Raw genomic sequence first — 7500 nt, 5'->3', positions numbered from 1 at the left:
GGTTGTGGCTTTCAGGGTCGGACATTTTGAGCGGAACACGGAATCCGTGGATAGGTGGAAGCGATCAGGTTGGATGATTGGCAAACAGGTAAATAGCCCGGGTGACGTCACAAGCAGATACCTGGAGCGTTTGAAAAGGTTGATAAAAACAAGAATCCAAGGAATGCTAATCAGGTTTTTTTTTTGTTTTGTTATTCTTCAACTGCTTGTGGAGTATCTCGAAAGGGAGAAGAAAAAAACAAATTATTTACTCATCACATCGATTTGATGTTAAAAAGTTTTTGCTTTTGTTTGTAAAATGTCCACGTTTCTTGGACTCTGGTGAGTCGTTCGGAGAACTTTTTAAACGACCCTCCTGATTGTTCTTTGGTTTAGCAAAGGTGTTTGGGGGGGTTGGGGGGGGATAAGAAGGCAATTTTGAGCGTTTGGGTTCAATAGCGAGCTGACAGGTTGGGTGGTGAGTGGGAAGACTGGCATGAAGGTTGGCAAACTAGATAGCTCTCAGACGGATAGGCGGTCTTCTCCGACACAGGTGAGCCTACTCGGACAGGTAAGTAAACGAGTTCAGGTAGTCTTGGTAGGGTCGCTCACGTATGCAGCACGGGGGGGGGAGGGGTGAGACAGAGAGAGCTGGGCAGCCTGGCAAGCTGCTCCATCCACCCCATCCCCCGGTATGTACAACGTGAGGGCGACAAACGTTTGACACTAACATACGCCTGGCGTTAATGAAGTACAAATGGTTTCCAAATTAAAGGCAAACACTTTATGGCGTCTTCACGCACATCCCCAGAGGGGACGCACATCCCACCCGAGGAGGGAAAATATTTGCCCCGCCGGCGCCGAGCAAACGACAAAGCCCCGGTGGAGACCCTAAGATGTTTGTCGAGGGTAATTTGTATCAGAGCCGGGAAACGTGTTATCCGAAACACACCGGAGAATGTGTGGAATCGAGGGGGGAGGGAGGGGTGCACGTCCCCGTGAGAACGAGCACAGATCGATCATTTTCATCGAATCACGTGGGACGTCGGAACGCCCAGGCCAGACAACGAGACAAAACGGCAGATCGATGGAGATCGCGGGCACGTCTGCACATACCTGTTGAGGGTCTCCACCGCAGCGACGTGACCCTCGACTCTTAACTCATGGTCACGACTCACGAGGCCACGATGTGGAGCGGAGACCGCACGCAGTATTTAATTAACGCCTCGTCGCTCTGTTATCTCCATGTGGGGTTAGGGAAGTGCCCGTGAAATGATAACTCGAATATTGACGGGATGTGCGGAGCCAGCAGCTTCCCACGGGGTTCGCGGTCTCTGAGGACCGTGGGAGCGGCCCGGAGAGATGGCCCGATCGCCGTGTCCGTGGTGCCAAATGCTCCTGACTCTTAGTCGCGCAAAGTTGGGAGCTTGGCCGTGCTCGCGCCAAGTCCCTCTCCCCCCTCCCCTTCCCTCTCTCCTCACTCCCTCCCTCCAAGCCTCCACCCCTAAGGGAACCGAAAAGCTCGATCTGCAGATTTTCCCCGCGACGTGACCGCGTGCTTCACGACCTGCCATTCATAACGCACGGGAGCCGTGCCCGCACGGTCGACTGCGGGTCCTCGTTTCATCGACCTCTCCATTTCAATTTCTGTTCACAAGGATCTACAAGACTTGTGTAGGATGTACGCTCATCAAACTGTACAGGACAAGGATGTCCATTCGCACCTGGGTCCACGCACCTCATGGTGGACCGTGTGCATGGAAACGCCAATCGATCCATCCAGTTGATCGGGGGACAATCTCACTTTCTATCGAGATGTCTCCCCGGGTAAAATGATTCGATTTGGTTGAGATCTTTCTCTAGTGTGAAAAATCCTTCCTTGCGAGTAGTGGTAAATCCACTCGGCTTTACGTCGGAGGGATTTCTTTGTCCTCCTCACAAACAGCTCCATATTGCCCGCGTATTACTTACTGTCCAGCAGTCCATGGGGTCCAGGACCTGGTATAATGGGGACAATGCCAGTAGCTGTTTATATATGGATGTTTCCCTTTTGGGTGGTGGTCTCTGGTAATATCCTGGGGATGTCTATGTCTGTCCGTCTGCCTCTTGTTGATCTACCCACTTTCCTTGATGTCCCCTTGCATTTTTTGGACTGAGCGACGGGAGGGTCGTCACTGGGGGGAGGGTGGGAGCTCGGGTCCATGGGAGATGCCTTTTATAAAGAGCCCTTTCCACGCTCGTCGCCAAATGGAGATCTTGCACTTATCTACACCCTCCCTCCCTTCCACCACTAGCACCACCACCACCACCACCACCACCACATCCTCCCCACGCCTCCGCATCATCTGCTTCGAAGCGGAGAGACGCCCACACTGCACGTCCATTAATTAAGCGCAACACAAGCGTTCGTGGCCCATGGTTCGAATCCCTTCATCATCCTTCTCCCGCCTTCATGCCCGCATATGAGACCCGATCCGCGAACACCCTTCGTTCCTTCATTTTCCGCTCGAGATGAAAAGGTCTCCGCGCTCAGGACGGATGGGGGTTGGGAATGAGAGAAGGGGAAGGGGATGTAGGTTGGAGAGAGAAGATGGTGAGGACCAGCCTCTCTGGTGGACCTTTCAGCCAAAATGATTACACGAAGGTGTAATGCAAAGCAATCTTGGAAGAGGTGTCCCTTGTTTAGTGACATGTTTGGTGGAGAGGGAAGAAGGAAAGAGGAGGAAAGAGTGGAGAGGAGAGAGAGGCAGGAGTAGATCATTTGGCCTTTCTCATCCCTCCCCTCTCCATCCATCCATCTTCACTTGTCCCCCTCACACTGCGAGGTGCGCACCTCCCATTTCACGCCATTTGTACAACTACAAACGGACGGACTCTTTCCGAGTCTTTGTTTGCTTTGGACACGTGTCCGTTTGCACCCCTGGCCTGCTGCTGTTGTCCGGGAGTTTAGGCCCTCGGAACGATCAAGCATTTCTCTTCCGACCAATCATTGTTCTCGTGGACGATCGGATTTATTTGGTGGCTTTGTTGTCGAGTAGAAAAACGTGTATAAAATATCCGATATCAGGTGAAAATCCTTTTACGGAATGAAGCTTAAAAATTTGAATGAAACAGAATTCATGAATTCCAGTCGGTACTCATCAACATTGAACGGAGATGTAAAAATGAAAATTTAAATTTGCAATTCCGAATAATCGCGTAATAAAACATTTTGCTTCAAGAGTCGTGTCGAAATGTGCGTTTGTACAAGTTTATTTATTATCCACGACTACTGCAATCGGTATAAATCGAACCATTTCACAATTTGCCCAAATTCATTCACAAAACGCACCTTTTTTGGTTTCGCCGTGACTCGTTCACTCACTCGTGTGTTGGCTTTTATGTGGTTTTCGACTCCAACGAGGTTCAGAGCTTGCACAACCCACCCTTGCACACCCTCCACACCTCGACACACACAAACACAAACACACATATACGTATTGTATTGTTACGGATTCGCCTCTGGTAGGAATCGCAGCCGACCATCTGCGGATAATTCTGCGGCGTGATGGGTTGCTAAGCAACGACAGACGCTTAATTTAGGTAGGGTTCAGCGTCCAATCCGGCTTTACCCTCCTGGCAAATAAATCACCCCAGATATGGACTGGGCTTCCTGACGTGCCACCTTGATCAAATATGGCCGAGCGTTACCGGAGGTGGACGCACCGGTTAATGGCTATCCTTGGCGCAACGGTGAGAACAAACTCCCTGTTCTACAGACCATGCTTAACCAATGGAGCAGATAACCGGACAGTTTGGAAAAGAGTTTCCATTGATGAACAAAAAGGCACGTATGTACAAGGCAGTGTCACAACAGAGAAATCCTTAACCGCAGCACATAAGCCCACTCTTAATCACTCACCTGTCACAAAATACAAACGGGTGCCACAGTCATACCAGGGAAACAGTGAAGAAAGGAGAGAATAGAATATGACGCATGTTGTTGCCCTCTTGCTCACTGTATGTAAGCTGGCAGGCTCATGTTGGTCCCAAGAAAAAGGGGAATAGGAGGGAACAAGAAGTAGATGGTGGACGCATGATGGGACGAATGGCTTCCTCCTGCACCTTAATTCCTTGTAAATCCCTTGTAAAAGAACAGGGTGTGATGTGATGTGTCCTGAGAGGTGTAGATGGCAGATGTGTGTGACGTCAGAGGAAATGGTGTTAGATGCAACCGTCAGTAAGCTCTGGAAAGAGCAGTTGGAGCTTTACGCCGCCGATGCTCGTACATCCGAAGGGAACGAAGTAGAATAGGGGAAAGCAGGAGAAAGATAGCTTGAGTCAGTGTGAATGGCCGATGCATCCAGGAACTCTCCACTGGTCTGCCTGGCACAGGACCTTGCTTGCTTCACGCTTGCCCACCAGCTCGCATTTGAAGGTCCATCAGTCCTCCGCTTGTGCTGTGGACACCAGCTCCTTCTTGTACCACCAGTTCACTCCCGCAGATACCCAGACTCCCCTCTCTCTCTCCTTTCGTAGCTACATCTGGACTTTGATAGCCACAATTTGCCCTCCACTGCAGCTGGATGCAGCTTGATCCATCTGTTTTCCCTTTGACCAAAAGGTCAACATAGGCCCAAGGTCATCAACTAAGGTGGCATTTCTAAAATCCTCCATTTTCATCGGATTGACTTGAAATTTGAAGAGGATTTATATTTCAGGTCACTGCATTCAACCACCAATTATATTTGAGGTCAACATAGGCCAAAAGGACAACGTAGGCCAAAAGGACATCACAGGCCAAATTTCTAAAATTGTCAATTTTCATCCGATCGACTTGTCCGTCCGTTTGTAGTTGTACAATGTCGACTGCATGAGTAGGCTGGGCAGATTAATAACGACAGATTCCAGGTTACCATTGAAGACATTTAAGGCTTCCCCATGATGTGAAGTGGGAAGATTATCAATAAATCTGTCTTGCATTGAATATATACCAGTATTATATACAGTGGGGAGAACAAGTATTTGATACACTGCCGATTTTGCAGGTTTTCCCACTTACAAAGCACGTGGAGGTCTGTAATTTTTATCATAGGTACACTTCAACTGTGAAAGACGGAATCTAAAACAAAAATCCTGAAAATCACATTGTATGATTTTAAAATAATTAATTTGCATTTTATTGCATGAAATAAGTATTTGAAACATCAGAAAAACAGAACTTAATGTTTGGTACAGAAATCCTTGTTTGCAATTTCAGAGATCAGACGTTTCCTATAGTTCTGAACCAGGTTTGCACAGACTGCAGCAGGGATTTTGGCCCACTCCTCCATACAGATCTTCTCCAGATCCTTCAGGTTTCAGGGCTGTCGCTGGGCAACACAGACTTTCAGCTCCCTCCAAAGATTTTCTATTGTATTCAGGTTTGGAGACTGGCAAGGCCACTCCAGGACCTTGAGATGCTTCTTACGGAGCCACTGCTTAGTTGCCCTAGCTGTGTGTTTCGGGTCGTTGTCATGCTGGAAGACACAGCCACGCCCAATCTTCAATGCTCTTGTTGAGCGAAGGAGGTTGTTGGCCAAGATCTCGCGATACATGGCCCCATCCATCCTCCCCTCAATACGGTGCAGTCGTCCTGTCCCCTTTGCAGAAAAGCATCCCCAAAGAATGATGCTTCCACCTCCATGCTTCATGGTTGGGATGGTGTTCTTGGGGTTGTACTCATCCTTCTTCTTCCTCCAAACACAGCGAGTGGAGTTTAAACCAAAAAGCTCTATTTTGGTCTCATCAGACCACATGACCTTCTCCCATTCCTCCTCTGGATCATCCAGATGGTCATTGGCAAAACTTCAGACGGGCCTGGACATGCGCTGGCTTGAGCAGAGGGACCTTGCGTGCACTGCAGGATTTTAATCCATGACGGCGTAGTGTGTTACTTATGGTGTTCTTTGATACTGTGGTCCCAGCTCTCCTCAGGTCATTGACCAAGTACTGCCATGTAGTTCTGGGCTGATCCCTCACCTTTCTCATGATAATTGAGGCTCCACGAGGTGAGACCTTGCATGGAGCCCCAGACCGAGGGAGATTGACTGTTATCTTGAACTTCTTCCATTTTCTAATAATTGCGCCAACAGTTGTTGCCTTCTCACCAAGCTGCTTGCCTATTGTCCTGTAGCCCATCCCAGCCTTGTGCAAGTCTACAATTTTGTCCCTGATGTCCTTAGACAGCTCTCTGGTCTTGCCCATTGTGGAGAGGTTGGAGTCTGATTGATTGAGTGTGGACAGCTGTCTTTTATGCAGATAACGAGTTCAAATAGGTGCAGTTAATACAGGTAATGAGTGGAGAATGGGAGGGCTTCTTAAAGACAAAACTAACAGGTCTGTGAGAGCCGGAATTCTTACTGGTTGGTAGGTGATCAAATACTTATTTCATGCAATAAAATGCAAATTAATTATTTAAAAATCATACAATGTGATTTTCAGAATTTTTGTTTTAGTTTCCATCTTTCACAGTTGAAGTGTACCTATGATAAAAATTACAGACCTCTACATGCTTTGTAAGTAGGAAAACCTGCAAAATCGGCAGTGTATCAAATACTTGTTCTCCCCACTGTATATATATATATATATATATATATATATATATATATATATATATATATATATATATATATATATATATATATATATATATATATATATATATATATATATATATAGATAGATAGATATTGTTGCGGCCACGGGTATCGAGACACCAGTTTGTCTCTCAAGGGGATTAATTCCCAGCTGTCCTTGGTAGAGCCGGACCTGGGGCCTCCGCTCATAATTGACATTATGATACGGTGGGTTTTTTTAGAACCACAAATGCCCCTCAGTCAACCATGAGTTCCAGTGTCCACCGTCTAATTATTTTGTTTAACTGGAGGTCACGCTGTCACCTGAGTGGGGAGCGCGCCCTCGGCAAAGCACCAATATTATCTGATTAGATTTTAATTTGGGCGGCTGAGCGTTTTAACCGCTGGTGCGTGCCGACTATTTTTGTTCAAATCTGTGGTAATTACCTCCCAATCTATCTAGGTTTGGACAATGCTAGACCAATGGAAGGAAAGCGCAAACACGGACAGGTTGGAAATCGACAAATGATTTTTTTTATAACAAAATAGATAAATCAAAAGAACTTTTTATTTTCTGGGGAAAATAAAGAATTTCAAAGCAAAATCAATCAAAATGCCAGGAAAGAGACAAAGAGCAGATGGTAATTGGGGGTTGACTTACTTACAGCTAAACACAGACATGGGTACCCAACAGATCATTCAGGGGGAGAATCGTCTCGCTCACCAGAGTTGTCATCTGTGAAGTGAAAATGTTCTGAAATGTGTGCGTGCGTGTCACGTCCGTCGTCAGCACCCAGCATTGACGTGCACCCTCTCGCGAACAGCCTTGAATGCCAATTGATGTCTGGAGGGCACCGATATCGTTTGTCGTGGGTTTCGACCCTGGTGCTGCGACACGGGCAGTTTCTCACACTTCACAAAACTG

The 7500-nt window shown here is 47.3% G+C and overlaps 1 protein-coding gene and 1 long non-coding RNA gene across 6 annotated transcripts in view; one reads left to right on the top strand and one right to left on the bottom strand.

Moving 5' to 3' along the window:
* LOC147015719 (fibroblast growth factor receptor-like 1) overlaps window positions 1–1421 on the bottom strand; it is a 303397-nt gene extending 301976 nt beyond the window's left edge. For 2 of the 5 annotated variants that reach the window (XM_085848162.1, XM_085848164.1), the window contains exon 1: window positions 1096–1416. The gene's annotated coding sequence lies outside the window, so the exon portion shown is untranslated. Of the gene's footprint in view, window positions 33–1095 lie in introns of those variants that run through there. The other 3 variants (XM_085848165.1, XM_085848166.1, XM_085848163.1) reach the window with 3 other exon arrangements.
* The window catches only part of LOC147015718 (uncharacterized), a 107924-nt gene that overhangs the window by 85785 nt on the left and 14639 nt on the right, over window positions 1–7500 (top strand). The gene's annotated exons all lie outside the window — the stretch shown is intronic.

This window comes from Eptatretus burgeri, chromosome 12 (genome assembly GCF_056783735.1).
Source record: "Eptatretus burgeri isolate ZD-2024b chromosome 12, Ebu_testis_v1, whole genome shotgun sequence".
NCBI classification, from domain to species: domain Eukaryota; kingdom Metazoa; phylum Chordata; class Myxini; order Myxiniformes; family Myxinidae; genus Eptatretus; species Eptatretus burgeri.
The sequence above is the reverse complement of the archived record's forward strand: the minus strand, read 5'-3'. Positions and strand labels throughout refer to the sequence as shown.